Source organism: Talpa occidentalis, unplaced genomic scaffold (genome assembly GCF_014898055.3).
Source record: "Talpa occidentalis isolate TD23 unplaced genomic scaffold, MPIMG_talOcc4v2.1 talOcc4.15, whole genome shotgun sequence".
In the NCBI taxonomy this organism is placed as follows: Eukaryota; Metazoa; Chordata; class Mammalia; order Eulipotyphla; family Talpidae; genus Talpa; species Talpa occidentalis.
This window is the reverse complement of record NW_023601543.1, coordinates 73,234,504-73,243,296: the sequence shown is the minus strand read 5'-3', so window position 1 is coordinate 73,243,296 and position 8,793 is coordinate 73,234,504.

The window sequence follows — 8,793 nt, the reverse complement described above, 5'->3', positions numbered from 1 at the left end:
GAAATAGTTTAATATATTTAAATGTTTGCATGTGGAAATATGAAATCTATTGGTGAAATTTAGGGCTGTGAGTTAACAGTGAATAATGCACTTCTAGAGATTTGGTTGTATGATGAAGATTATTCCCTAAGCCCCTTGAAAGGCTCCATTTAGGTAATCTCTGCTCATACACGATTGGTCTGCTAATTTCTGGTAAAGAACAGGCCAGTGCATGATGCGGGACACTGGTCATGTGGAAACATTGCCTTTTGGAATGCAGCAAAAGGAAAATTAACTTACTTCATTAGGAAGTTACAGATGAAACTTAAGACTGCTTTGTGAAGTATTATAGAAGGATGCCAGCACAGTAAGGATTAACCATGGACAGATATTACCCTTGAGCCCTGTAGTGTTCAAGGTTTTTTGTTTCTTTGCTTAATATATTTCATACATAATGCTTTCCCCTGAGTAAAATGAGAAGTGCTAAATTCATCACAAATAATGACAGCGACTCAATGCAAGGCAGACTTTTCTTGTGAATCTGGGTCAAAGTGAAATAATGGCTCTTACCTTCAAAAGTGTGCTACCATGATTAAGGTAAGATTTGCAGAAACTTTATTTCAGTAGGATTTTAGCTCATCAACTGGAAGTTTTATAGGTGAAATAACTAGATAACTGGTCGGTTGGCAGGTAGGCAGACAGATATAACATAACAGTGACTTAATATTATGAGTTAAGACTGTGTCCCTGGAGACTGAGTTCATATTTTCATATGCAAACACTTGGGCAATAAGCATTAGTGGTGTGTGTGTATAGTACATAATTTCTATATATACATATAGTTGCATAATGTGTATATGTTTGTGCATATACCTATGTTTTAGTTTTTATCTAATATACCTAAATAATGTAAATATATGTAATAAAATCTAAAAAATAATGTGCTTAAGGCATTTGTTACTTTATTTGGTTGTATCTTAATCAGTGAACGGAGTATATGAATTGCATTTGCTAATGTTGTGATATATTTCTTATGGCACAGCTTTTAGTGCTTTGATAAATGATGTTATACACTTTCAACCACTTTTAATTATCCCTAATAACCCCAAAAGGTTTGAAAGTGTTTTCAACTCTATTCAAAGTGGCTTGCTGGCTATTAAAGACTGAGTGCCTCTGGCTGAGAGGCATCTTGACTGCTAACATGGGTAATTATAGACATTCTTAAGGCTATTAAATTCATAAGGCTATTAAAACATCTAATGTTTCTTAGCTTTGATTATAAGACATTGGAAATTGCATGGCTGGATTAGGAGTGTCTTGTGTTAAGCAGTTAGGCCATAAGATCTCTATACCAAGTCTTATCTATGTTCTATCATGTAAAACTACATTTTAGTTACTCCATAACCATTAGCTAATATCTATTTCTTGAAGACTTAATGTGTCTTCCTATACTGTAGTTGAGCTTCTAATTTATGTAGCATGTGAAGAATTAAATCTTGTGCTTAGTTAGCATTCTTTGTAGAATACTCTGAGTAGAATTGAATGCATACGTAGACATAGGGCCTTGCTGTTTGCATAATACACTGACATATGCAGATACAAATATATGAAGCAATAGATAACTTTTAAGTTGTAAATAATCTTAGAGGTAATCCTTACCAAACTTCTCATTTTTCAGTTAATAAGGCTAAGGTAGATAGAGTTTATATGATTTATACTGTCACATAGCAGGTTTTTGGCAATATTGAAGCTATATGAAACTGTAGCTGCCAATTCCCAATGGAGAATAATAGCCTATTATGTTAATATAATCCAGTCTTTGTAAAATAGCAAGCTCTCCCAGTTTTATTTTCTACTAAGTAAATGTATTACAGTAGATGAATCAGTTGTTTGTATGAATAAACCTGATGGTTGTTAGATAGAATACAAATAAAAATTAATAATAATTAGTTTCTGACAGTTCCATCCTGTCAAATTGCCTGAGTCTATTTTAGAGCACATGTGCTTTTTAAAGCATTCACATAATATCTTCCTAAAATAATTTACCCTTGGAATGTTTCAGAAAGAAAAAAAAATACTATAAAATAGGAGTCTATCCTCCACTACCTTCATTAGGTAAGGACTTGAAAATGACTGGATCCTTAATCTAAATTTCAGTGGCAAATATAATTGGCAAGAAATCAATCAAATTTTATGTACTGGAAAATTCTAAAATGAAATAGCATTTTCAAATCCTAGCTCTGTTCATTTTATCATTTGAGAATAGCTATTTTCCTCACTTCATCAGTTTCTACATCTGAGAAATGGGAATAATACTTCATTAAATTATCTATATTTTGAGTGTTTAATAAAATAATGACTGTAAAGTATGCATTGCAGAAAATACCGATACATAGCATTTATCTACCACAGGCCTCCATAAATAATCCTCAGATTATATTTTATTTTAGCACATGTGTGACGTCCACTGGAGCGTTATAAAATGCCTGTTGGAGGGTGGACCCTAGACTGATGTCCTACTTACATAAATTTGGGGGTCACTGTCAAGTAAACTTTTGGTGGTAACATATTCTCACTTGACCTCACATGAAATACAACAGAACTGCCTCACATATCTTTCATTGTACACCTGAATTTATGGTTTGGCTAATTACTTTGGATATTTCAAATGTTTTAAATTATTGAATGTATCTTTAATATAATATTTAACTTCTTATTATTGTAAAGTCCTGATTAAGAGTTTTTTACATTTTCATACGAGAAGGCCAGGTTGACCTCATCACCATTATAATCAATACCATGGGAAGTCTGGTTGAAAATCTGCCTTATTTCAACCAGTAGAAAGCAGTCTAAAAGTATCTTCTCTTACATGAATTATATTAGTTTCCTCTTGCTGCTATAACAGATTACCACAAGGTTACAGGCATAACGTAAATTTATTATCTCACAGCTCTGGTGGTGAGAAGTCCTAAAATCAAGATGTTGGCAAGGCTGTGTTCCTTGTGGAGCCTCTAGGGAAGAATCCATTTCCTTGCCCTTTCTCGCTTCTAGAAGCCAACTGCGTTCCTTGATTTATAGCCCCTTCCTCCATCTTCAAAGCATCTTTAAATGTCCCTTTCCCCTGGGACTCACTCTCTCCATCTGCCTCCCTATGTCTTTCTCTGTCTCTAATTTCTGATTCCATCCTAAAATACTTTGCCCCCTCTGCCAGTATCTTGTAAAGACCGTTATAATTATATTAAATCTACCCAGACAAGCTAAGAAAATCTCCCCATCTCAAGGTCCTTAATAATCACACCTGCTAAGTCCCTTTTGTCATGTTAGTTAACATTCACAGGTTTGGGTTCTGAATATGTACTTTACCATCTTCTCTGCATCATCTTCCTGTTGACAAGCTTTACCATGTGCTTTAAATCTGAAACTACAAGGCTTACAACCTCACTCTTTAAAAGCTGGTGGTGGGTGTGGTGTGGTAATATACACCTGAAGGTATGATCCTATACCTCTAAATCATATGCAGTGATGTGAACCAATGTTTGTGCCATTAAAAATATAGTTAAGGGCCTCCCCGGTGGTGCAGCGGTTGAGCGCTGGATTGTGAAGCTGCCCGCAGCCTTTGCAGTGCCGGTTCGATCCCCGGCTGCTCCCCGGCCACCAGAGGAGGGTCCCACATGGCACACAGACCTCTCCTGCCGCCCGCTGCTCCCCTCAGCAGTGTACTTCGGTCCTTCTGCCTGCTCTGCTCCCCGCTCTGGTTCTGGTGAATTCTCTCACCCTCCCGCGCTTCTGACTGTACCCAGTGCTTGTATAAATAAATAAATAAATCTTAAAAAAAAATTAAAAAAAAATATAGTTAATAAGCTAAAGTTATTTTCCTAGTCCTCACATGATAGCATGAGGAATGCAGGGCCTACAGGAGACAGTCTGTACCTTCAAAATAACAGCCAAGGCACTCCTGCCTTAATTTCTCCTCCTTCGTGTTTGTTTTTTTTTTTGGGGGGGGGTGGCAACATTATAAGCATATGTAGCAGGGAGACAAAGTTAAAAGCAAATGGACCTTCTTACCTTCTTCATTACAGTCTCATATAGTTATTAATGCTAGCACTCTAAAATGCGATACTAAGTTCTCAAAATAAATTTTTAGGGAACAGTAATAATTTCAATACCATGCTTTAAGCATGTTTTGTATGCTTATAGGTCATTTTAGAAAGATGAATGTGCACAAAGAACATGCTAAAGTACAACATAAATTAAGGAAGAGAAGATGGCTAGATATAGAGTATATTTCAGCCATAATCTGTTGCAACTTGTAATTCCAGAAGAAATTCAGAATTTAAAAGACTTTCTGCCAGAGTGGCAGTGAAAGATTGCCACCTGCTAAGTGCCAACTAAGTATCCTATACTGGTGCTTTTCAAACTATTCCCAGCAGAGAACCAGTATGTTTTTGTTTGTTCTTTTACTTTTTATATGTCATTACGAATTTCTCACAGATGGGTAATTTTTAATAGTCATAGTTAATTTATAAAAATAATTGAAAAGAAACACAAACTACAAACCTGACCTTAAATTATTATTGGATTCAACATGCATAAAATTAATGGCAAACTGTTATAAAAAATTCTAAATGTTTAGTCTCAGTTTCTGTGTGGTAGATCCTCAGATAACATTGCTTTGGTTCAGTATCTTTTTGTTACAACATTGATGAAGGAAAAATGTTGATTCCCAGCCAAGGTCACTGTGTGGAGTTTGCACCTTCTACCCATGTCTGCTTGGGTTTTCTTAGGTACTCAGATTGATTCCCTCATCCCAAAGCTGTGCATGGAGGTCCATTAGTGTATCTGAGTTAGCCCAGCGGGAGTGAGTGTGTGTGTGTAACCAACAGTGTATAGGTGTCCCCCAGCTACCCAGGTCCCTGGGCTAAAATAAGAGGGTTAGAGAATGATGGAATGAAAACAAATGGTGGTTTAATATTAGAAGTTTTGAATTCTTTATTTAGAAGTCTGATGACATTTTGTGACCAGAAATATGCTATTGGAACTTAACTCTTGTTTACATCAGTTAGCCTATGATCAAATTGGTTTGTTATATATCCTTTCACTTACAGTTCCCTAGTACCTATCTACAATGTTTAGTGACGATTTATGTCCTTGTGTACCAGCGAGAAACACAGGTCTCCGCACTTGGAAGTGGGGTTGTCTGATGTTATATTTAAGCACTGGGTTTTTAATGTGTATACCATCATAATCAGTTACTGCTATAAGGCATCTACAAAATTTAAGCCAGATTGTTTTTTTTTTTTTTTTTTTTTTTTTTTTTTAAGACTGCCTCTGAAAAAGGTTTGACTGGAGAGATATCTGACATTCTTGGTCATGGACTTGCTACATATAAAAGTAAAGGTAGCAGTTAATGAAGAGAGCAGGAGAGGCTAATGGACAAGAAGGAAGGATTATTATTTGGTTTATATTGTATGTTTAGAAAAATAAAGATGACAGAGTAGTGTTATTTGTAATTTTGAAATAATAGTAGGAATGAATTAATTGCAGAACAAGATTGATGTTTTTGAAATACCAAAGGTAAAGGTTAGCAATAAGACTGTGATCCATTTTCACATTTTCTGAGAAAACAATTCTTGCTACTGTGACCGAGTTCATCCTTTTTCTGTTCTTTCCCTCCCCTACTTTTCTAATTTGTCTTCAAGTCCCACTAAGATGACTGCCTAATGATAGCTCAAACCTGTAATAGTGTCTGCTTTAACCCTGGGACATCCAGTAGTACCTGACACATGGTAAATGTTGAGTAAATATTTGTCGAAAGATCAAATTAATGTACAGTGCCCAATGCATGTCAAGATGTTTTGTTTTTCCTTGTCTTTGTGATTTTGAACATGGGTTTCTCTTTGCAGGTACTGTTCTTTTCTAAAATTCTTCAAGTCAGGTTCCATCTACATGGCACAAATTCTCTGAACTCTTCCCCAAAATCCTCAGAAAAATGCTTCCTTAACTCTGCTCCAAGCCTACATGTATTATTTCATTGCAATTATTTACTTAGCTCTTTCACAATGAACTGACTGATCTTGAGTTCAGATGTTATGTCATTTCAACCATTTTTGTCTGTGTCCACAGATCATCCTAGGCAATCATAAAAAAATTTATTCTGCAGATGAATAAGTGAATTTTTCATTGAAATCAAGAGAAATTTTAAAATGGCTTTAACTGTCACACATAATTTTTTTATGTTTTACTTCTGTACTTTGTGTAAAGCTTCTTAACTCCTAAAGCCTGGAGTTACTTTAAAATTTATTGATAACAGGTATTCTATCCTCTACCTTAATCATTTTGTTGTGTTGTTTGTTTTCCAGAAACAAGGATTAATTTACACAAATAAATAAAAACATGCCTTCTTTCATATTCTAAAATATACAGTCCTCCCTCCTGTAAATTATTATTTGTGATGCACTATCTACTTTGATGTTTTATGTGTTCTGGGATGCTTTTCTAAATACCAAAGATTTCTTGCCTTAGTACTGACCCCAATTTTATCAGAAGACGTTTATAATTGGGGGCACATTCAACTGATCCCTAATCTATGTCAAAGTTACTTTCCTTAGGTTAATTACCCAGTACTTAACTCTCTCATTTGACCCTCATACAAGAGCATATTCAAAAAGATTCCAACCTTACTGAAGTAATGGATTGCATGTTTTCATAATTCTCTGCTAGTTGGATAATAACTTGCAACAAAATCAAATCTTTTCCCAGCTTTATCTCACTCTTTGCAACATCACCAGATAAAGATTCTTTGAAGATCACTTATTTCAAGTTACATCTTTTGTGGCAACCGATCTCACTAAGTTTTAACCCTTACTCTTACGCTCCCATTTTATCTTCTGTTAAATAATTAACAGAATTACAGTCCTCAGTGTATCCCAGATATTTGTCTATATTATCTGGAGGGAGGGGATCCCCTTCATTTTAAATTGAAGTAGAATTGCATGCAGCATCATTTTAGCTTCTGGTATACAGCATAAGGATTCTGCATTTATATGCACTGCATAATGATTATCACAATCAGTAACCATTTCCTAAAGCAACTTTCAAATTTACAATGCCATATTATTTAGTCCCCATGCTATACTTTACATCTCCTTGACTTATTTTGTAATTGGAAGTTTGTACCTCTTGATCTCCTTCACCTATTTCACCCGCCTCCAAGCCCTCTACTCCTCTAGTAACCAACAATCTTTTCTGTCTCTATGATTTTAGCTGAGTTTGTTTCTTAGATTCCAAATATAAGTGAAATTATATGCTGCTCTCTCATACCCTCACGTGAGCATACTCTCTCCCCACTTTTCCTCCCTCCCTCCCTCTGTTACTTCACTTCCCATAATACCCTCAGGGTCCACCCATGTTGTTGCAAAAGGCAAGATTTCTTTCTCTTTGAGTAGTGGCCCATTATGTATATCTATAGATACCTCTATTTCTGTCTGTCCATCCGTCCATCCACCTGTCTCACCTATGCACTGTGGGAACAGATAAACTTCCCCTAGTCGAGAAGGTAATTTGAGTCCAAAGAATGAAGCAAGCACATTTCTTTAATCACATTTAAAGTTTATTAAAGCCAACTTATAAAATGGGTCCTCAGCACAGAAGCTGGTGGACAGGACTTTGGGTCAAGGCAAGATCCATACCACTTACCCTGATAAGGGTCTTCTTATATGCTGCTTAGTAAGTGTGATAATTCTTGTGTAAGACTAATGGTACCAGATGTTTGGTGGGGGGATGTTGAGAGGACCTGTCACACTTGCCTTTGTTCTATTAAGATTAACAGAGTAGGGCCTCCCTGGTGGTGCGGGGGTTAAGATGCAACCTATGAAGCAATCTGCAGCCACTGTAGCACGAGTTCGATTCCCGGCCAGCCAGGGAGAAACCCACATGGTGCAGCAGGTCTTTCCTGTCTTGCCTGCTGCTCCCCTCAGCAGTGTACTTCAGTCCATCTGCCTGTTCTGCCCCCCACTGTCTCTGGTGAATCCTCTCACCCCCTGCATCTCTGGCCTGTACCCCAATTCTTGTACAAAAATAAATAAATCTTTTTAAAAAAAGATTAACAGAGTTATGTATGGATCGCAAGTACTCCAGGTTAGTACACATGAAAGAAACTAGCTAAATAGGCTCTCTTCAGGGTAGGGTGATTACCAATCACTGGTCTAAGATGGCATTGATACAAGATGCTGTCACTTTGATTTTCCTATAGACATCATCTTTATTCATCCATTAGTGGACATTCAGGTTATTTCTATATTTTGAGTGTTGTAAAATAATGCTGCATGAATATAGGGGTGCATATCTCTTTTCAAATTAGTGCGTTCATATTCTTTGGGCAAATACCCATACCTAGAATTGCTAGATCATAGTTTTAACTTTTTTTGAGGAACTTCCATACTTTTTCCATGATGAGTATGCCAATTTACATGACCATTAACTGTGTATGAGGGCTCCCTTTCTTGCACATCTGACACTTGTCAAAATGGTGATTATCAAAAAGAGAAAAGACAGGAGTGAGGTGGCATCTTATTATAGTTTTGGTTTGCATTTCCCTTAGATTAGTGATATTGAACTTTTCATGTTCCTGCTGGTGATCTGTATGTCATCTTTGGAAAATTATCTACTTAGCTCCTCTGACCATTCTTTTAATAGGATTTGTTAAACTTAGTTGTGTGAATTCTTTGTATATTTTGGATATTAACCATTTAGCAGATTTATGATTTGTGAATATCTTCTCCCATATGGTAGGTTGCCTTTCCCTTTATTTTATAA